Source organism: Musca domestica, unplaced genomic scaffold (assembly GCF_030504385.1).
Source record: "Musca domestica strain aabys unplaced genomic scaffold, Musca_domestica.polishedcontigs.V.1.1 2, whole genome shotgun sequence".
NCBI classification, from domain to species: domain Eukaryota; kingdom Metazoa; phylum Arthropoda; class Insecta; order Diptera; family Muscidae; genus Musca; species Musca domestica.
The window spans coordinates 28724724-28748962 of record NW_026712249.1 but is presented as its reverse complement, the minus strand read 5'-3'; the positions used below and the strand labels follow the sequence as shown (position 1 = coordinate 28748962).

At 29.0% G+C, this 24239-nt stretch overlaps 2 protein-coding genes across 3 annotated transcripts in view; one reads left to right on the top strand and one right to left on the bottom strand.

Moving 5' to 3' along the window:
• The window catches only part of LOC101889241 (dnaJ homolog subfamily C member 22), a 201861-nt gene that overhangs the window by 57603 nt on the left and 120019 nt on the right, over positions 1-24239 (top strand). The window contains exon 3 of the transcript XR_009342090.1: positions 3437-3550. The gene's annotated coding sequence lies outside the window, so the exon portion shown is untranslated. The remainder of the gene's footprint in view (positions 1-3436; positions 3551-24239) is intronic.
• The window catches only part of LOC101889533 (UNC93-like protein), a 106379-nt gene that overhangs the window by 44279 nt on the left and 37861 nt on the right, over positions 1-24239 (bottom strand). The window contains exon 1 of one of the 2 annotated variants that reach the window (XM_005183224.4): positions 11028-11220. The exons of the other annotated variant lie outside the window; for it this stretch is intronic. The gene's annotated coding sequence lies outside the window, so the exon portion shown is untranslated. Of the gene's footprint in view, positions 1-11027; positions 11221-24239 lie in introns of those variants that run through there. 2 annotated transcript variants of the gene reach the window in all.

The window sequence follows — 24239 nt, the reverse complement described above, 5'->3', positions numbered from 1 at the left end:
AATGAAAAAAAAATTAAGTTCACAAAAATTGCTTTAAAAATTATTTTTTCAAGAATGCATATTTGAAGAGGCTCTTTACAAAGGTCGGGCTTTCTTTGAAGGCCGATTTCATTAATATAGCTGCTGAAATTGGTAAGATATCCTACAAAAATGAAAATAGCCCAGGTTCATTCATTCATCATCATAATTTTTGGCCTACACAGTTTCTATGGTTCATAACTTTTGAAATACTCCAGGAAAGTCTACAAAATAATTCGACATTGCAAGAGGAACATCTAAGTTTAACATAAATACACATTTCATAAATGTATCTAATACAATAACAGAGTTATAGCCAAAAACCTCATGTTTTTGAATTGTATAATTATTAGGATTTTTTGCGTAGTCATTTTTTGGGGTCATAACTTTTCCAATAATCCATATATGTTCGAAAATGAATTTATGATTAAAGGGGAATATCTAAGTTTTACATAGTCGTAATTTTATGGATGTAGCTGGTAAAACAATTGAGTTATAGCCAAAAATTCACAGTTACTTGATATTTCGAATATCTTGATTTTTTTCCGCACTCATTTTCTAGTGGCCATAACTTTCGAAATAGTCACTGTATGCTCAATAAATAAATTTACTATTATAGAGGAGTATCTAAGCTTTACATATACGTAATTTTGTGGGTGTAGCTAGCCAAACAACTGAGTTATCGCCAAAAAATAACAGTTACCCGATATTTTAAAAAACTTGAATTTTTTCCGCACTCATTTTCTAGGGGCCATAACTTTCGAAATTGTCCCTGTATGCTCAAAGAATAAATTTATGATTAAAAGGGAGTATCTAAGCTCTATATAGACGTATAGATTTTGTGGATGTAGCTGGCAAAAAAATCAGTTATCGCCAAAAATTCACAGTTACTCGATATTTCAAATATCTTTAATTTTTTCCGCACTCATTTTCTAGGGGCCATAACTTTCGAAATAATCCACGTATGCTCAAAGAATAAATTTATGATTAAAGGGGAATGTCTAAGCTTTGCGTAGACGTAATTTTGTGGATGTAGCTGGTAAAACAATTGAGTTATCGCCAAAAATTCACAGTTACCCCATATTTTAAAAAACTTGAATTTTTTCCGCACTCATTTTCTAGAGGCCATAACTTTCGAAATAGTCCCTGTATGCTCAAAAAATAAATTTATGATTAAAGGGAAGTACCTACGCTTTAAATAGACGTAATTTTATGGATGTAGCTGGTAAAAAAATCAGTTATCGCCAACAATTCACAGTTACTTGATATTTCAAATATCTTGAATTTTTTCCGCACTCATTTTCTAGGGACCATAGCTTTCGAAATAGTCCATGTATGCTCAAAAAATAAATTTATACTAAAAGAGGGGTATCTTAGCATTACATAGACGTAATTTTGTGGATGTAGGTAGTAAAAAATTCAGTTATCGCCAAAAATTCACAGTTACTCGATATTTCAAATTTCTTGAATTTTTTCCGCACTCATTTTCTAGGGACCATAGCTTTCGAAATAGTCCATGTATGCTCAGAAAATAAATTTATGATTAAAGGAAAGTATCTATGCTTTAAATAGACATAATTTTATAGATGTAATTGGTTAAATAACTGAGTTATAGACAAAATTTCACAGTTACTCAATATTTTCAATATCTTTAATTATTTGCACATGCATTTTCTAAAGGTCATAACTCGTGAAGTAATCGGTGTAATTTTACCAAATACATTTGTATTTGAGGAGCACGATCTCAGGATAAAATCGAAATTAAATTATGTGGATGTAGCCAACCATATATTTGAGATATCGCCAAAAATTCACAGTTACTCAATATTTTCAATATATGTATTTTTCCCACGCGCATTTTCTAAGGGCTATAACTCGTGAAATAATCGGGGTATGTTTGCCAACTAACTTTATATTGAAGGAGGATGATCTCAGGAAAAAATAGAAATTAAATTATGTAGATGTAGCTCATAAAATTTTCGAGATATCGCCAAATAAAAATCAAAATCACAGTTACTCGATATTTGAAGCATCATTTATTTTTTTCCCCACGTATTTTCTAAGGGCCATAACTCGTCAATTACTCGACTTATCTTTAACAAATATTTTTTTGTATTGGAATATTAACATCCCATGATAAAATAAAAATTATATTATGTCGATATAGATAACCGAGTTTTTAAGATATTAACCTAAAATGGCAGGGGCTTGATTTTTTCAATTTCTTAATTATTTTCCGAGTGACTATTCTATGGTTCATAATTTTAGAAGTAATCGGTGTATGTTTATAAAATAACTTTGTACTGAAAGAGGAACATCCCATGAAAAAATTATAATTATATTATGTCAATATATCTGACCGAGTTTTTGAGATATTAACCTAAAATTACAGGGATTTGATTTTTTCAACATTTTAATTAGTTTCCGAGCGAATATTCTAAGGTCCATAACTTTTGAAGTAATCGGTCTTTCTTTATAAAATAAATTCATATATTTAAAGAGGACATCACATCAGAATTAAATATAAAACAGATTATGTGGATATATCTGAACAATTTTATGAGTTATCCCCAAAAATGTATAGTTACTCCATATTTGATATTGAAAGAGGAATATCGCCAAAATTGCTCATCCTCTCGATATTTTGATATCGATCGAAAAACATTTGTTCTACAAAAACAATTTTCCCTCAACTTATATTTATTGTTTTTAATTTTTTTCAACCAAAATTATTTTTATCTTTTTTAACCTAGACAAAACGACGACACCTGCGACAACTGTCATTGCCCTCATTCCCCCACAACGATATATTTTCCGTTGATTTTTCATTACCTTACGACCATGAAAATGACCGATTACCTGGCATTTTATAAGGGGCTATTTATTGGGTTGTTGTCTGACATATGGTTGTCTGGTTGACTCAAAATTTTAGATATAAAATTGATTAATCACTAAGATTTATTATTTACAGCTAAAGAAAAAGAATTTGGATGTCATACTCATTGAAACTAATATGGGAAATTTGAAATAAAAAATCGAAGAAATCGCTAAAAGAACATTGGGTTCCAGACCTTCCAGATATCTTAAAAAATTGGTTTTGAAAGAGAAAACTGTTATGTCTAACACGTGCTTTTCACGTATATATAGCTCATCAAAATCTGAGTTGTAGACAAAATCCTCCATCCACCTCAATTGTCTCATTTGAAATATGTTTTGCGCACACACATTCTGGGCCCATACATTTCAAAGTTTTTACTATATCCTCATAAAATAAATTTATTTTGAATGAGAGACATTACATTTTTGATATTTGTATGCTACTGACATATAGTTTTGCCAAATACCCGAGTTATATAGCAAAATTTCGATTTGCACTAATTTTGTAAATTAATAATTTTTTTCCGCTTATCTTTTTCAGGGGCCATAACTTTTGAAGAAATTGGAATATTTCTATCATCTTACTTGATTTCGAGAGATAAACATCTAAGCTTCGAACTTTATTTGCATCACTTCGTTGTAGCTGATGATCCACGTGAGTTATACCCAAAAATACACAGATACTCAATTTATTCCCATTAGTATATTCTTTGTGAATTTTCGTTTAAGTTACCGTAACTCGTGAAATTATAAATATATCTTAATGAAATTAATGGATTATGAAAGAAGCATACCTAAGCTTTGAATACAACCAAAATATATTGTTACGACTAAAGAAATGCCGAAGTTATGGGCAAACATTTATGACTACCAGAATTTTTGAATATTTTATATTTTTTTGCGCAATCATATTCTGGGGCTTAGAACTTTGTAACTTCTTCATCAATTTTTATGAAATGACTTCATTGAGATCGCAAAACGTCTATCATTTGAATATATGTAAGTTATTTTAAATTAGCACATAAAATTAACGAGTTATAGCCAAAAATTAACAACTACCCAAGTTCTTCATATAACATAATATTTTGCACTACCGTATTTGGGGAAGCATAACTTTGGAACTACTCTGTATATCTTCATGAAATAACTGGTTTTTGATAGAAAGACTTCCCATCTTTAAATGTATTTACGAAAATGGTGATATTGCTGCATAAATCTCCGAGTTATGGACAAAAATATACAACTACATAATATTTAAAAATGCTGGATTATTTTGGGTTTCCGTATTCTAAGGGTAATAACTTTGAAAATATTTGGTCGATTTGCTTGAAATAACTTGACATTGATAGAAGATTATCTGATCCGCGAAATTCAGGTCACAAGATTTCCTAAAAATTAACAAATACCCGAGTTATGGTCAAAAATTCGCTACTTTAACTTTTTGCAAGTACCAACATTTTATGAGAATTCATATTCATGCCATCAATTTTTTGGATCATAACTTTGGAAATTATTGGACTGTCTTCTGGATGAGAGTCATTGTCGAAAAAGAGACATTTTGTTTCAAATTAATAAAAATTATTTTGATATATCTGCTCAAATACCCGAGATACTTGCCAAAATGTATTTAATTCCAGAATGTTGCAAATTTTAGTTGCTTTTCTGCAATAACATTTGAGGCTCATAACTTTGGATGTACTTGGGTTATCATCAAGATAATAGTTGTTTTGGAAAGAGGGATATGTTGTTTCAAATCAGTGTAAATTATTTTGATATGTCTCTAAAATTACCCTAATATACCGGTTCAATTCCGTATTATTCAAAAAATTTAGAAAATTTTGGAATTTTCTTCAGCAATCACTTTTTGGGTCATAACTTTGTGAGTAATTAATATATTTACAGGATTTAAATTGTTTTAGAAAGAGGCTTCTCTCGTTTCAAATGACTGCCAATTATTTTGAGATAACTCAACAAATACCTGAGATGTCGTTAAAAATCCATACATACTGAAAATCTAAAAGTTTTTAATTTTTTTTCTTCCATTAATTTTCTTGGTTTATAACTTTGCCAATTATTGGGCTATCTTCAGGATGTAAGTCATTTTCAAAAGAGAGATATCTTGTTCGAAAACGCTAAAAATTATTTTGATATATCTCATGAAATACTCGAGATATTAGACAAAATGTATATAATAACAAAATGTTTTTAGTTTTTTTTTTTTTGCAAATTGTTTGTGAGGCTCATAACTTAGGAAACAATTGGGTTATCTTCAGTATATAAATTGTTTTGGAAAGAGGGATAAATTGTTTCAAATTACGGGAAATTATTTTGATGTACCTCAAAAAATACCCTGAGATATTGGTTTAAATCCACATCATTCCAAAAATATTAAATTTATGGAATTTTCTCGGCAGTCATTTTTGTGGGTCATAACTTTGGAAGTAGTTGAGATAGCTGCAGGATGTAAATCGTTTTCGATTGAGGGATATCTTGTTTCAAAATGCTAAAAATTATTTAGTTTTATCTCTTCAAATACCCGAGTTATAGGTGGGAATATTAACATTACCAATTTTTTAAATTTTTGGTATATTTTTTGCAGTTACTTTCGTCAGCTATAACTTTGGAAATAATTGAGTTATCTTCATAATTTAAATTGTTTTAGAAAGAAGGACATCATGTTTCAAATTATTAAAAATTATTTCCATATATCTCCTCAAATACCGGAGATATCTACCAAAATATCAAGTTGCTTAAGCATTTGCCGAGAGTATATTTTTTCCTAGTCTTCAATTATTTCAATATTTTGAAATAATTTTTTTTAAATAAATTAATCATGTGTATTCGGATCACATGTCACCTCTCAATTATGCTATTTTGTAATTATTTTAGAATTTTTTTTTGTTATTGTTATGATGTGTTTTTATAAGCCAAAGTTCATTAGTACCATAAATGTTGTAATTGAATGCAAAACACATTCTATAAAACGCAAAATAAGAAGAGAAAAATCCGATAAAAAAATTATATTCGATAACAGACTGTTTGTAGACGACTGCAGGCATTCGAACAAATCATCAAAATATTGTTAATTTTTTGTTTCGTTTCCTTTTGGTATGACATGATGTTGAAATAATTTTGTGCAACGTCAATGTTGGTTGAGTGCAAGATTTTTCCCTACATTTTTTGTTGGGCGAAACTTTTTTTAACATGAGACAATCACACATTGTCTTGTTTTTCTGATTATGATTCAAAACAGAGGAGGGTATTTTCCACTTAGAACAATCAACAGAATTAGAAGTAGAGGAAAAAACACCGAATTTGGCAACTTTCCAAAAATACCTTTTTTTCGGTTTTCTTAGCCCTGAAAGACGACTATTTGTTGCTTGTTTGCTTCGCCAGTTTATGTTGACGTGTTTTCTCTCACGATCTGTTTCATCTAGGAAGCGCAAGTGTAATTTCCGTTTATTTTTTTCTTGTGCATCGGCATGTTCTGCATTCATGAATGCAATAAATAATGAAAGAAATGCAAAAAAGCAAAGCAAATGAATTGTTACTTGCCATTGAAATTGAACTTGTGGCAAGGCGAGATAACCGAGCAGAAGAAGAAAAAACGACAGCGACAAGAAAAATAGACTCGAAGAAAAATGTTATTTCACTTAGGACCTGATGTGTTAATTAAGGGTTAAAGGAGAATTGGCTAGTGACATCATTTATTTCATGTTTGTGTCATGTTCACGTGTCCACAACGTGTTAATATCAAAAGAGAGTGAGTGAGAGAGAGAGAGAGAAAGTCCCAACTCTTTTGATGAATTACTTTCGAAGAGATTTGTTTTGCTGACCTTTGACTTTTCGTTGAGTGAGAAATTTGCAAAACCCCCCTCCCAACAAAAATATTCATGCATATTGGCAAAAGAGAAAAGAAATAGTGGTGGAGAGCAGGAGGAAGGGGAGATGGAAAAGTAAAAGTATCAAGAACCTTAAACTAATTTCAAAATCTAATTTCGTTAAAATTTTGTCGGGGTTTGACGTAGGTGATAGATAGTTTTCATTTAGAGGGACGGAAAATTCAAAGAGAGAAAGAAGAAACATGATGAAAATTGGGGGAATATCAAGAAATCACATTGTTGAAATTTAGACACAAGAGAAGAAAATGAAGAACAAAAGTGCTCCTGAGTGGGGGGAAATATAAAATATAGATCAAAACTGCTCCTTTGAAGGAGCTGAAAAGGAAATATTAAAGAAATTGATAAAAGGACATTTGCGTTTTAAATGTATTTACGAAAATGGTGATATTGCTGAATAAAAGTCCGAGCTATGGGCAAAAAATACATCCATATAAAATTCTAGTTACTAGTTTCAGTTTTGCAAACTTAATTTTGGATTTTTAGGTAATATGTGTTTTTGTGAAATATTCACTCGGATATTCATTAACCATAAAAATACAGAAGAAATGAAAAAAATATAAATCAAAACAATCAAAAAATATTGACGAAATTGATAATGGGAAGATATCGAAGGACCAAGGGAACATAAAATAAATGGAAAATTAAGATCAAAACTGACGCTGAGAGGCTTACACAGAAATATTGAAGAAATTGTTAGAATTTCGTCTAAGTTAAAAATGTATTTACGAAAATGGTGATATTGCTAAATAAATGGCCGGATTATTTTTTCTTCGTATTTATTTTCTAATAGAAAATATAGAACCTCAACTGCTACCATGAAAATCAGTTTTCTTAATTTTGGATTTTTAGGAAATACGTTTCCAATTTTTTTAGAATGTTTTTTAGGATTAAGTAAGAGAATTTTTTAGATTCAATATTTTTTTCTAGATTCAACTGTGTTTTTAGGAAATATTTAATCGGATAACCATTAACCATTGAAAATACATGGAAAAAATATAAATCAAAACTATCAAAAAATATTGACGAAATTTAAAAAGGGACAGATATAGAAGAATCTGGGAAATATGCAATAAATGGAAAATTCAGACCAAAACTGATCGAAAGAGGCTTAAACAGAAATATTGAAGAAATTCTTAGAATCTCGTCTGAGTTTAAAATGTATTTACGATAATGGTGATATTACTGAATATATGTTAGACTTATTTTTTCCATATTCTTGTTTTAATAGAAAATATAAAACCAAAACTGTTTCCAAGGTGAAATATGCAAATCAGTTTTCAGAACATCATTTGGGATTTTTGAAAAATATATTCCAAGAGAAATTCCGTATTCAATAAGGCAATAGTGTTTTTAGAAAATATTTACTAGGATATTCATTAACCATGAAAATATAGAAGGAATTTAAGATCACAACGGATCACGAGAGAACGGAGAAATGAGACGTATCTATGTAGCAAAGAAATATTAAAGAAATTAATAGAAGGACATCTTATTTTGAAATGTATTTACAAAATGGTGATATTGATAAATAAATTTTCGAACTATGGACAAAAATATACAACTACATAATATTTTAAATTACTGGAGGTTTTTTGGTTATCCGTGATGTAAGGGTCTTAATTTTGAAATTATTCGGTCGATTTTCATAAAATAACTTCTTGTTCTAGGAAAATCTAAAATGAAAAATATTTTCCTTATATATTTTTTTTCTTTAAAGCTATTTTCATTTCACATTTTCACAGAACCGGAATTGAGGCCCTGTATTGATCCAATTTATGCTTGATAATATTTTCCAAGATTCGATCGAGGATTCTTAGAATTTCGATTTTTTATTCAGTATTCAATTTTAAATTTAATAGGAATATTTCGGGAATATTTGTTTTCTAAAATTTAATCGTGGAATTTTTAGGAATATTTTTCAAAGATTTTGTGGAGATATTTCAGGATATTTTAAGTATTCAATTTTAAATTTAAAAGAAATATATTCAGGAGTTATTTATTAATATTGAATTTCCGATTTTTTTTTTGAATTTCTTTTTCAAGATACAATAGAGGATATTTTATATTTTCCATAATAAGACAGTCGATTTTTTGTTGGATTCATTGATATTGGTTCAATTGTTAAATTTTTAGAAATGTTTTTTCAAAATTCAATCAATTTGATCCAATTCATGTTTAGGAATATTTTCCACGATTCCATCTAGGATATTTAGGATTTGATTTTTTATTCAGTATTCAAATTAAAATTTTATTTGAATATTGGTTTTCTAAAATTTAATCGTGGAATATTTAGGAATATTTTTTCCAAACTCAATTCGGGATTTTTTAGTATTCAATTTTAAATTTGAAATAAATATTGTTTTAGATAATAGAAAAGGATTTTCAGTATTCAATTGAGGATTTCCAAGGAATACTATTTCATCACACAATGGGGAGGATATTTTGGAAATGTTTACTCAAAATTCAATTTTAAATTTTAATGAATTTTTTCCAATATACGAAATGGATCTTTCAGGAGTAATTAAAAAAAGATTGAAATGCAGATTTTTTTTGGAATTTTGTTTTTTTCAGATTTCATTGAAGAATTTTTTAGGATTTTTTTTTTTTTGCAGAATTCAGTCGTGGTTGTCTTAAGGAATGTTTCAATTCAATATTTTAATTGCTTCAATTTTTAAATTTTTGGAAAAGTTTTTTTTTTAAGATTCAATCATCGATTTTTGGGGATATTTTCTCAAGACTCAATTGTAGACTTTCAGTATCTAATTGAGGTTTTTTGATTAAATATGCTGTGATTTAATCATGAATTTTGGAATATTTTGGGAGTATATTTTCTTGGTTTTATAGGAAATATTTATTCTAGATTCAAGTATTAGATGAAGTGTGAAAGTGGAATACTTAGGACCCCTATATCTGTTACCTCCCGCACATTTCAACAGTGAAGGAAGTATTCGATATAGTACAAATTGTAATATTTTTTATCAGACTTGGGTAGTTACGAACAATATTGGCTTACTCTCTTGAAACCTCGAACCCACCCCCCACATAAAATCACAATAGTTTCCCGGATCAATATTGGCTGAAAGAATACATCAGTTGGCAAACAGACTAATACTTTTTAAGTAGTTTTGGATAATCTTCCCCCAGGATTCGATAGTTAATTTTTAGGGATTTTTCAAGATTAAATAAAAATTTTGAAACGTCCACATTTTTATTTACGGATTAATTTAATTAATTATGCAACGAATTGTCGTCACTTTTCTATAAAGAGAGCTGTCAATGATAAATTTTTCGATTTTCCAAGGATTTTTTGTCAAGGATCAATATGATATTTGTATTCAAAGATCAGTCGTCAAATTTCGAAGGAACAACCGTGATTTTTTTTAAGATTTTTATTGGAATATCATTGAAGATCATTGTCATGGGTAAATTGTGATTTCTTTAAACTTTTTTATCAAGGATTGATCTTGGGGTTTTTAAGAATTGTTTTCGATGGTTCAGGGATAAATATTGGATTTCTCCCCAGATTTTTTCAATTATAGTGGAACTTTTAAGCATTTTTTGTCAGAGATAAATCACGGTTTTCACAAATAGTTTTCAAAGACTTCTTTTCTCAAAACTCAATTGTGAGATTTTTCAGAAATTTCTTAAGGATTATTGTTTTAAGTACAAGCTGACTAATAACCTATGCAAAAATAATATTTCTTCATATTTCCAACAAATTGTTCAATTCAAACTCGGCTTTTCTTGTCGTTTTAAAGACCCTTGTACATTTTTTAAATTATTTTATTTTTTAAATGCTATTTTTTCTATTTTAATAAACAAAATTAATTAATCTATTTATATATAAAATTTGTTCTATAATTTTCATTTGATTTGGCCTGAACTCTCCTTTTTCTTTAAAATAGCGCTCTATTTTTTTCAATTTTATAATTTGATCATTTTTAAATTAATTATTTTTATAAAGCATTAAATAAGGAAAAATGTATACTGCATCGAATTTTTATCATTTTCCTACAATATTTCCCTTAATAATAGCCAAATCATATTTTTTTTTCAAGAAAAAAAATAAAATAAAATTTATGTGAAAACCCCAAAAATCACTACGCATTACACTCACGCAAAAATGTAGATATTTTTTTTGATTTTTTTTTAATTTTAATTGTTTTTAATATTTTTGGTTTCCCTTTTTTAATTCAAGTGGATAAATTTAAATTTATGTGAATATCTTACTTTTTTCTTGTTACGTTTTTCGCCTTTGTCGTAATCTGGGTGGACTTAGGTGTATGTATGTGTGTGTGAATTGAAAAAAATCTTTTTTTTTTGAACACACCAAATAAATGCCAAAAATCTAAATTCGCACTTTTTTCCAAGCTGCCGATTGATTCGTTTGTTGTTGCAGCTAAGTGTTGTTTTGCGTTTTTTCAAAAACGTCACAAAATAATTATTTTTTTAGAAACTTTGAAAAAGTTTCTTTTTTTGTTTTTTTTTCACCGATTTTTCTTTTTTTGATATTTAAAAAATATTTAATTAAAAAAAAAGAAACGAAACGAAAAAATAATTTTCAAAACCGCACTTTCGTCTTTTGAGGAGACCCACGCATTGCCCGGACTCCGTATTTCGATTTTGAATATTTTCAAATTTCTTTTTGATTTCTTGTATTTTTTGGAGATTTAATTTAATTTCAAAACTCTCACTACCGTTGCGATGGGCGTTTGAATCTTTTTTCTTTCTTTTTCGGAATTTTTGATTTTTTCCCCGTTTAACCGTTTTTGTTGCCGTGATTTGCGCCGTTGTTGTCGCCGCTGCTGTCGTTGATGTCTGTCTGTCTGTCTCTCGGTGTGATTTGTCTTTCTTTCGGTTTTCGTGGTTTACTTTGCTTTGCTTTGCTGTGTCGGTGTCTTGTTTTTGTGCCACCCCAGTGAATGGATGGTCAAATGCACAATGCCAAGAAATTGCGACAATATGCGAATTTTAAATGATTTTTTTAAGAGCCCTAATCGAAATACGCTAAAAACAATACAACAACAACAACAGCTACAACAACAAGTGAAACACACAGTGGTGCTAGCCAGCTAACCAGAAATCGTAGAGGTAGAAAATAAAATTAATTGAATGAAATGATATCGAGACGAACAACAGCAGCAACAACAACAACGACGACAATGGCAACGTAGAAATAATGATTTACACCAGATATGGCCAAAAAATCACAAACACTCACACACACACACCCAGCCAAACATAGTCAGAGCCATATAGCACAGAGTCACACCCGAACACCCTCAATCAGCTAGGCAGGCAGTCAGGCACGCTCACATAGCCAGCCAGCCACACATCCATCCATCTAGCCTAGCCGAAATCAAGCCAAAAACAAAGCTAAATCCACAGCCAGCCAACGACGACAATGGCATCGTGTCACCACGACGAAAACTTCGTTTTCGTTGAATTATAAATTTTTTACTTCGAGTTAATACGCAGTCGACGTCAACGGCAACGTCATTTTTCTGTTGATGTTGACAGAGGCTAGTCCAGTTCTAGCTTTCCATCCACCTAGAATTTTGGTTTCCTGAAACTAGGAGATATTCTCTCTTTTAATTACTCTCTGAGGCAAATTTCACTGAGAGGCTTCTCTGTTTTCTATTCTCAACCGCAGGTGTTGTTGCTCCTATTGTTGTTGTTGTTGTTGTTGGCTTTTTGCGGAGCTCTCAAAACACTCGAAAAAAATCACATACAGCCACTCGTATCAAATCACCGCGTACTAAACAAGCACTTGAAAGATATCGCCCCATTGGAAAATCTTATCACCTCAGCGTTTTCTAAGCAAAATAGCAGGCGGTCGAGCGAGCGAACAGCTACAACAAATTGGCTCAATCGCAAAAACCAAAAAAAAAAAAAAGTTGGTAAATACATTTGATGAATTGAAAAACAAAAATTTGAAAGAGATGCCAATACACACTCATATTAATTATGAAAGTTATATTGAATGACTAGTTGATTCTAATCACTCGAATTATACACTCGAGAAAAAAATAAACTACTGGAAACAATATTTAAAAAGCGATATTTGTTCCAGTATTAGGTCCAACAAATTTAATGAAATTTTTAGCTAAAGTTATATTGAATGACTATTTGATTCTAATTAGTCAAATTATACACTCGAGGAAAAATGTGGGACACACAATTTTAAATATATATATATTTCATTACTGGGTCTAAAAAATTAAGTGAAAATCCTTAGCTTTCACTTGGGAATAAAGGAATGTTATATAGCCTCGAATCACTAGAACTATACACTCGAGGAAAAATGTGGGAAATAAAATTGAAAAAAAAACTTTTCCGTATTGGATATAAAAACTGAATTGAAAACTCTCAGCTTTCACTGCGGAATCTGAAGGAATTTTATATGGTCTCTCACTCAAATTACACACTCGAGGAAAAATGTGGGAAACAAAAACCTATATATATTCCAGTATTGGGTCGAAAAAATTAAATGAAAGTAGTAATGAAAGCTCTACGGAATCTGAAGGAATGTCATATTGCCTTAAATCATTAGAATTATACACTCGAGGAAAAAAGTTGGGAATTTTTTTCATTTAGAAATTATATTTCATGAAGAATCTGAAGGAAACTTATATGAAATAATAATGTGATGAGAATTTCAAACATTTACACTCGAGCAAAAATGTTGGGAATAACATTTAAAATTAAAAACTATAGTTTAGTAAAAACTCTCTGATTTTTTGAAGATTTTTCAAGAGGTAGGTATTGATATCCTGATTCTCGGAAAGTAAGTTTTTGTTGGGATATGGACAATAATATGCGAGCTTATGAAAATACCTATCCAATCAGTGGTCACATGATGGGGACATTTAAAACACTTCGGGAGGTGTATCCAAATTATTAATTTTTTGACCTGGATGTTTTTAAAAAATCTCCCAAAAGTCGAAAGACGTCCCATTTCCAGAGATATAGATATAGGTCCTATATCCAGAGATATAGGTATTTACACCCGGACGAGCCGATTATGTTCAGGACATTGAAATGATGTTTTCATCATTGACTTTATTTTTTTCGCATATCCGGTGTCGGACATAATCAGAGGAGAAAATCTCAACAAGGGCAGCTACCTAAATCATCGTCAAATTTAGAAAAATATGGATCGCTTAGCCGGTGTTGGACATACTCAGAGAAGAAAAATCTCAAACTACATAAAACGATATAAAATTTAGAAAAACTGAACAGAATCGGGTTGTTCGGATTTAAAGGCCCATATCTCTGGATCCAGCGAAGATAATAATGGCACATATTGTAGAGAATTTTTACTGAACTAAAGTTGTTCCATAATTCATAATCCTTGGCTAAGGATTTCACTACCTCATCTAAAGACATCGCACCAATTATACACTCGAGTAAAAAAATTGAAAATTGTTTTCTTTTTAAATTTATTTTACAGTATTAGCTCGGAATGAATTTCCATATGAACTATATAATTTATTCTGAGATTTATATTAGAATTTTGTGTAGAATATTTCTACTTTTGACATCTTGTGCCTAAAACGGAATTTTATATTATTTTCAGGCGTCCACTCGAAAAGAGTCAGAAAAAAAATCAATTAGGAAATATTTTAATTTTTTTTTTGTGCCAAAATTAATGCCAATATTTTTTGATATGTAGCGGAAGTACAAATTTCTTTTCTTTGGTGACCTGTAGTGAAATTTGATGAGAAATATTTTTGTCTTCAATGTCATCTTTCTAAAATGATGCATTGTAGGAGAATTTTGCCACTGAATGGAAACGTATTAAATTACGCAAACATCTAATTTTCACTTACATTACGAATTTAATTTCCATATGAACTATAGTACCTAGATATATAGTTTATTCTGAGATTTAGGGTGAAATTTCGTATAGAATATTTCTTCTTTTGACATCTTGTGCTTAAAACGGAATTTTATATTACTTTCTGTCGTTAAATCGAAAAAAGTCCAAAGAAAGTTTGATCAAAAAATTAGGAAATATTTTTAGGTTTTATTTCTTTTTGGCAATTGATGCCAATATTTTTTAGCTACGAAATGAATATAGAGATTTCTTTTCTTTGGTGACCTATAGTGAAATGTGATGAAGAATATATTTGTCTTTAAAGTCATCATTCTAAAATAATGCATTATAGGAGAATTTGGCCATAGAATGGAAATGTATTAGATTAGTAGTAAAATACGCAAACATTTAATTTTCACTTGTACTATACACATTGCAAACGTGATTTCCATACGAACTGTTGTACCTAGATATATAGTTTATTCTGAGATTTAGGGTGAAATTTTGTGTAGAATATTTCTTTTCTTTCTTTGACACTTTTCGCCTAAAACGGAATTTTATGTTATTTTCAGGCGTCCATTCGAAAAAGGTCAGAAAAAATTGATCCAAAAAATTGTTTTTTTTTTTTTTTTTGGCAACATTGATGTAAATATTTTTTTGATATGTCGTGGAAATACAAATTTCTTCTCTTTGGTGGCTTATAGTGAAATTTGATGAGGAATATTTTTGTCTTCAAAGTCATCCTTCTAAAATGATGCTTTGTTGGAGATTTTTGCACAAACACGTAAAATTTACGGTTTTAACCCTAAAATATATTTTTACATTTTTATGAATTTCTGGCGTTTTGGTAAGATCTACACTTTTCATGTCTTTTATGACCAACAATTTTTTAGAATACTTTGACTTGCTACATCGTGGTTTAAAGGGCGTTTTTAGCTATATTTTGAAAAAAGTACCAAAAAGACCCCTTTATCGACTCGTTTGGGGGTTAAAATGTTCCACCAAAATATTCCACGTATTCTTATCTATAATATTGCAGAAGATACTATATCCCTAAAATACAGGAAACTTCGAGGAATCTTAATCTGAAAATTTTCGAAAAAAATCTCTTGAAAGGGAGATTTTAGCCATATTTTGAAAATAGCTCCTATGAGACCCCTTTTTCGACTCGCTTGAGGGTTAAAATGTTCTACAAAAATATTCTTTGCATTGTTATCGATAATATTGACAAAGACACTATATACCTAAAATGTAAGGATTCCAAGGAATCTCAATTTGAAAAATTCATTAAATGTAGAAAATGGAGAAAACCCGTCCTCGCTTTGTTTTGGTTACTTGGAGTTGCTAACTTTTAAAATGCCTTTATAAATGTCTTTTATTTTCAGCTCTAATTTCAAAATCTGCTTCATTTTCTATATAATTATTGAAAATTAGTGAATTATGTCGCTTTGTGTGATTTTTTTTGCCCTTCGTATTGAAATTCAAACCCCCACCAATAGACGTCACTTATTATGTCAATATTATTTTCCTTCTTCAATATTTCAGTAATTTACTTTCATTTTAGTAAATTTCATTATTAAATTATTTCTAGATTACAGGAGCAACAAATACAACGATACTAAACAAATCGAATAAGAGAGAGAGAAAGAGACAGAGAGGGAGAGCGGAAACCCTTTTGACTGACTATTCTGTTGATAACTTTGGTTGTAAATAATTTTCGAAAATTCCTCAATACATCGGGCGTGTGCTAGAAACGAGGTTTTAACATTTCTTTGAGATAACTTTTTTTTCTTCAGATTGCCCCTCCCCCCCCCCCCCCCCTTCCATATAAGGATGTAGAGCGGTGTATATAGTTTCATTTTTTGCTGATTTCTTGAAATCCCATTGCCAATTCCTTTTTGCCTCCCGACCAAGATAAGATAAATACCAATAAAAAGTTTTTCATTTTGTTTTTTAAATAAATAATTCTAAATTTTATTAATTGTTTACTTTGTGGCGGATTGCCGCCACCGCCGACGTTTTATTGGATTTTTGTTTTGATTTTATTTTCATTACGACATTGGCTAGTTATTCCTGTGCTCAGTCAGTCGTCAGTCGAATACAAAATTCATTTGGTCGAAAGGGCAAAAGTGTTGATGAGAAATAATTTTTGTCTTGTTTTCCCCCTTCTGCTGCTAGATTTGCGACATTAATCGAAAAGAACAGAAAATTAAGAGACAAAAAAAAAGTAGCCAAAAGTGAAATAGATGTTGTTTTTTTCTGTTGGCAAGCTATTTTTCGTATAAAAAAGAATTTTGCCAAAAACAAATTGGGATAAGGGAAATTTTGAATATTTTTTTTTATTAAGGGATACCTTTCTTTGGGAATTATACCCTGAAAATATTAAATTTTGAACATCCTTTTATGCTCTCTGGGAGAAAAAATGGCCAAAGGCTCTTTTTTGGGGAGAGTAAAATCTTTCGATCATAGAAGATACTTGATGCAATTACACCCAAAGAAAAATGTTAGTAAATTATTGTACCATATACTCACATTTGAAGCAGTTTCATAATTTGATCGACCAAAGTTAATTTCTGTTGTAAAACAGTTCTTACCTGTAAATAAAAAAAAATTAAAGAAATTATTTTTCAATTCAAATATTTAAAAAATATATATATTTCTTTGATGTCGACACCCATGGATGACAAATTGGCAATATATGTATGAAATTTTAATTGGGTGCGAAAATTTGGTATTTTAAGAATGCCTGGTTGTCTGTCTAATGAAATTTGTTCATATAATGTAATTCGGAACTCAAACATGATTTGCACTCAAGAGGAACGTTTAGGGGAAACTGATTTATTTGCTACATTTGTTTAATGAGCGAAAAAAAAAAATACAAAAATAAACAAAAAATATTTACTGCAACGCCATTTAATAATAATAAATATCAACATGGCAGACAAAAGGGTTTTAAGCTTAAAAAATAATAATAAAAATAAAAAAATAAAAATAAAAAAATAAATAAATAAAAATAAAATTTTAATAAAAAAAGGTTTTAAGTTAAAAAAATAATAAAAATAAATTAATGAAAATAAAAAAATAAATAATAAAAAATAAATATTAAATAAAATAAAAAAGGTGTTAAGTTAAAAAAAAAAAACTAAGAAAAAATAAAAGTTAAATAATAATAAAAAAATAAATAAAAACCAAAAACTATGACTAAGAAACTAAGATTTTGAGATTATGAAAAAAATCACAAAAAATAAAAAAATAATAAAAAAAACAAAAATAAATAATTACAAAATACACAAGAACAAAAAAACAAAAATACTGCGACCCCATTTAATAACAACTAAAAATGAATATAGCAGAAAAATTAAATAATAATTAAAATAAAACCATTAAAAAAAGTCTTAAAGTCGGTCGGACAGATTTCCTTCTCTTTCACATTTTTTTTTTTTTGACATTTTCGGATTAAGATTCTCTGGAATCCTTAAATTTTACCTATATTGTGTCTTCAGCAATATTACAGATAATAATACGAAGATTATTTTGGTCGTAAATTTTAACCCTCAAGTGAGTCACGTAAGGGGTCATTTACGTCCATTTTTTTAAATATGGCAAAAAACTCCCCTTAAACGAGATCATAGCAAGACAAAAATATTCTACTAAATTATTTGTCATAGAACTTACTTAAACGCCAGGAATTCAGAACTAATAAAAATACATTTTAGGGTTAAAGTCGTAGTTTTTATGAGTTTATACAATAATCTCCTGCAAAACATTGTTTTTGGATGATGATGTCAAAGACAAAAATATTCATCAGCAAATTTCACTATAGGTCACCGAAGAAAGAAAGTCTCTATTTCCAAAAAAAAAAAAAAAAAAAACGCGAAAATATTTCCTAATTTTTTTTATCAAATTTTTCTCAGACTCTTTTCAAGTAGATGCCTGAAAGTAAAATAAAATTCGGTTTTAGGCACATGATGTCAAAGGAAGAAATATTCTATACCAAATTTCACTATAAATCTAAGAACAAACTATATAGTTAGGTCCACTAGTTTCTAAGATAATGATATTCGAATTTTTAAATATTACATGCGAAAATTGTGTGTTAACGTTTTTTACCATGAATCTAACACGTTTCAATTCGATGTCCAAATCTACTTTAGTACTTCATTTTTTGGGGAAAATGCCAAAGGAAAAATTGTTCTAGATCAAATTTCACTATAAGTCGCCAAAGAAAGGAAAGAAATGTCTATTTTCACTGCATATTTGCATCAATGTTACCTTAAAAACGCAAAAATATTCCCTAATTTTTTTATCGGCCTTCTTTCGAGTTGACGCCTGAAAGTAACATAAAATTCGGTTTTAGGCACAAGATGTCAAAGGAAGAAACATTCTATACCAAATTTCACTATAAATCTCAGAATAAACTATATATCTAGGTATAATAGTTTTTAAGAAAATGAAATTCGATTTTTTAAATATTGCATGCGAAAATTGTGTGTTAACGTTTTTTTACCACGAATCTAACACGTTTCAATTCTAAGTCAAAATCTACTTTAGTACTCAATTTTTTGTGGAAAGTGTCAAAGAAAGAGTTGTTCTAGATCAAATTTAAATATAAGTCGTCCAAGAAAAGAAATGTCTATTTCCACTGCATATTCAAAAAATATTTGCATCAATGTTACCTAAAAACATAAAAATATTCCTTAATTTTTTTATTAACTTTTCCTCGGCCTTCTTTCGAGTTGACGCCTGAAAGTAACATAAAATTCGGTTTTAGGCACAAGATGTCAAAGGAAGAAATATTCTACACCGAATTTCACTATAAAGCTCAGAATAAACTACATAGCTAGGTCCACTAGTTTCTAAGAAAGTGGCATTCGTATTTTTAAATATTACATGCGAAAATTGTGTGTTAACGTTTTTTTTTTACCACGAATCTAACACGTTTCAATTCGAAGTCAAAATCTACTTTAGTACTTCATTTTTTGGGGAAAATGCCAAAGGAAGAATTGTTCTAGATCAAATTTCACTATATGTCACCAAAGAAAATAAATCTCTATTTCCATTAAAGTTGCCTAGAAAACGCGAAACTATTTTCCATTTTTTTTATCAATTTTTCTCCGACTTTTTTTTGACTTTTTGAAAATAACATAAAATTCGGTTTTAGGCACAAGATGTCAAGGGAAGAAATATTCTACACCGAATTTCACTATAAATCTCGGAATAAACTATACAGCTAGGTGCGATAGTTTTTAAGAAAGTGGAATTCGAATTTTTTAGTATTACATGCAAAAATTGTGTGTTAACGTTTTTTTTACCACGAATCTAACACGTTTCAATTCTAAGTCAAAATCTACTTTAGTACTCAATTTTTGGGGAAAGTGTCAAAGGAAGAATTGTTCTAGATCAAATTTCACTATAAGTTGCCAAAGAAAAGCAATGTCTTTCCACTGCATATTCAACAAATATTTACATAAATGTTGCCTAAAAAAACGTGAAAACATTTCGCAGTTTGTTGATCAATTTTTCCTCGGCCTTCTTTCGGTTTAAGGCACAAGATGTCAAAGGAAGAAATATTCTACATCGAATTTCACTATAAATCTCGGAATAAGCTATATAGCTAGGTATGATAGTTTTTAAGAAATTTATAATCGGAATTTATATATTTTTTAACAGCGAAAATTATGTATTGACATTTTTTTGCTGTTAACTTAACATGTTTTCATTCTAAGCAAAAATCTCCATTTATACTTCATTTTTTGAGGAAAGTTTTAAAGGAGGAAATATTCTGGACAAAATTCTACGATAAGTCTCAAAATAATTTAGGTATGTAGGTTTAATAGTTTTTAAGAAATTTACATTCGAAGTTTATGTGCTACAAGGGGGAATTATGCTTTACGTTTTTTTGTCGTAAATTTAACACGTTTCGATTCTAGGTCAAAATCTCCTTTAATCCTTAATTTTTTGGAAAAAGTGTCAAAGCAAGAATTGTTCTACATCAAATTTTATTATAAATCTCAGAATAAACTATATATCTAGGTAAGCTAGGTTTTAAGAAAATTTCATTTCAAATGTATGTAAGTTATGAAAATTATGTGTTTATTATTTTTATGGTTAATTTTTTACGTTTCTAATCTGAGTAAAAATATGTCTTAATACTAGACTATTTGGAGAAAGCATCAAAGGAAGAAATATTCCAAATTAAATTCTAATATAAGTCACAGAATATTGCATATGTCTAGGTCTAATAGTTTTCAGGAAAATTACAATCCAAATGTATGTACTATAAGGGAAAATTGTGTAGAAACGCGTTTTTAAAAACATTTTACATACTATTCTGCATCAATTTTCAATTTTTTTGCCATTTTCATTTTTTTAAATGATTTGTTTTTTTTTTGTAAATTCTTTACTTGTTTGTTTATTTATTTATTTTTTTTTTGCTGTGTTGTAAATATAAATTATTACAAACAAAACGAACCAACGAAAGAATTATTTTCTCAAATTTGTTAACAACATCTGGTTTGTCACTCATTATCACCAAACACAGCCATCATCATCATAATCTGCCTCTCCCGATTCGAATGTTTTTTTTTTTCAAGAGCCCAGACATATGTTTGAAAAAATATTTATAAATTATGTCCCCTTTTAATGGCATACTATAAATATTTATTATATTTTATTTTCATTTCGTATTGTTTTTCTTTCAATATTTCAATTGACAATAATTTATGTACTTCAATATGGCTGTAATCAGCCAGCAAACAAATGTAAACCAGATAATCAAAAGAATATAACTCAATCATGTCTAGGTTACCACCATGACGTACGTCTTCAATGATGGCCATGGTTGGTTAATGAAGTTTTCCATGAAATGTGTATCAAGCCGAAGCAGAGTACTTGACTAACATTGGCCTGGTTTTGTGGCCACAATGAGAAGAGAACACTTGTTTTCCAAAGAGATTTTACAAAATCAGAAGTAGAAAACAAATTTGAAAAACAAAGAAACTTTTGAGAAAATTCGGAAAAAAGACCAAATTTGTCAAAAAAAAAAAAAAAAAAAAAAAAACATTCAACCGAAATTGAAGACATTTTTCTATGGCATATAAAAAATATTCACATTTGTTTTATTCAGAATTAAATTTGACTAAGAACATTTCTTCCTATGGTACTTTTCTTAAAAAAAAAATTAAAATTTAAGAGAGATTCAGACTTAGAATGGAACAGTGTGAAATTATAAGCAAATAAACGTTAACACTCAATTTTCATTTGCAATATTTAAAATTTCGAAAGAAAATTTTCTCAAAAACAATTAACCCTAGATGTATGGTTTATTCTGAGACTCATAATGAAATATGATCTAGAATATTTCTTCCTTTGACACCTTCCCCAAAAAATCAGATATTAGGGGAGATTTTGACTCAGATTAGAAACGTAAAAAGAAATTAACAGTGAAAAACGTAACTTTTAAGACATAAAATTCGAATGTAATTTTCTCAAAAACTATTGTACCTAGCTATATGGTTTGTTTGGAGATTTTTAGTGAAATTTTGTGTTGAATATATCCTTCTTTGGCTATTTCCGCCTAAAACAAAAATTTATGTTACTTTTAGGCCGTCAACTCGAAAAAGACCAGGGAAAAATTGATACGAAAAATTAGGAAATATTTTTTTTTTTTTCAAAAACCAATATTGATGATATTTTTTGATGGCATAAAATAAGTTTACACATTTGTTGTGTTCGGAGATTCATAATCAAATTTGATCTTAAATATTTCTATCTTTAACACTTTCTCCAAAAAATTGAAAATTATGAGAGATTTTGACTTAGAATTGAACGATGAGCAAAAAAAAAAAACAAAATAAAATTAGAACACATAAATTTCCTTTATAGTATTTAAGATTTCGAATGTAATTTTCTTACAAACTATTAAACCTAAATATATAGTTTATTTTGAGATTTATAGTTAAATTTTGTGTAGAATATTTCCTCCTTTAAGCATTTTCCCAAAAAATTAAAGATAATGGGAAATTTTTACTCATTTTGGAAACCTAAACCGAAATTAAAAGCCAAAAACGTAAAGAACAAATTTACAGCTGCAAATTTCGAATGCGATTTTCTTAAAAACTATTAAACTTAGATATATGGTTTATTCTGAGACTCACAACGGCATATGATCTAGAATATTTCTTCCTTTGATACTTTCCCCAAAAAATTAAGTATTAAGTCATTTAGACTTAGAATTGATACGTGTTAAATTACCAGCAAAAAACCAAACATAAAATTCCCAAATTTAAGATATAAATTTCGAATGCGATTTTCTTAAAATCTATTAAACCTAGATGTTTGGCTTATTCTAAGAAATTTACCGAAATTTCGTGTAAAATATTTCTTCTTTTGACATTATTTTGAAAACATAAAGTATGAAAGGGGATTCTCACTTAGGATGAGAAAAAGTAAAATTAGCATTTGAAAAAACGTAAAACACACAATTTTTACTTATAGTACATATTTTTCGAATATAATTTTCTTAAAAACTATTGTACCTAGATCGATGGTTTATTTTGAGATTTGTATTGAAATTTTGTGGAGAATATTTCTTGTTTTGACATCTTGTGCCTAACATCGAATTTTATGTCACTTTCTGGTGTCAACTCGAAAAAAGTCGAAGTAAAAATTTATCCAAATTATTAGGAAATATTTTCGTTTTTTTTTAAATTGATATTTTTTTTTTGTTTTGCAGCGGAGATAGAGATTTATTTTCTTTGGTGACTAATAGTGAAATTTGGTGAAGGTTATGATTCTAAAATGATGTTTTGTAGGAGATATTTACCATAGAATTAAAGCGTTTTGAATTTGTAGTAAAATACGCATACATCTAATTTTCACTTGTAGTGCACAAATTTCGAATATATTTTTCTTAAAAACTATTGTACCTGGATCGATGGTTTATTCGGAGAATTATATTGAAATTTTGCGTAGAATATTTCTTACTTTGACATCTTGTGTCTAAAATTGAGTGTTATGTTACTTTCTGGCGTGCACTCGAAAAAGGTCGAAAAAATGTATCCAAAATATTAGGAAATTTTTTCGGTGTTTTTGGTAAAATTGATACCAATATTTTTTGTATTGCAGTGGAAATAGAGATTTCTTTTCTTTGGTGACTTATAGTGAAATTTAGTGAAGAATAATTTTGTCTTTAACGGTAGCCTTCGAAAATGATGCTTTGTAGGAGAAATTTGCCATAGAATTGAAGCGTATTAAATTTGTAGTAAAATACACAAACATCTAATTTTCACTTGTAGTACATAAATTTTAAATATAAATTTCTTAAAAACTATTGTACCTAGATCGATGGTTTATTCGGAGAATTATGTTGAAATGTTATGGAGAATATTTCTTCCTTTGCCATCTTGTGCCTAAAATCGAATTTTATGTTACTTTCTGGTGTCAACTCGAAAAAAGTCGAAGGAAAAATTGATAAAAAATATAAGGCAATATTTTCGGTTTTTTTTTTTTGGTAAAATTGATATCAATATTTTTTTGTTATGCAGTGGAAATAGAGATTTCTTTTCTTTGGTGACTTATGGTGAAATTTAGTGAAGAATATTTTTGTCTTTAAGGGTAGCCTT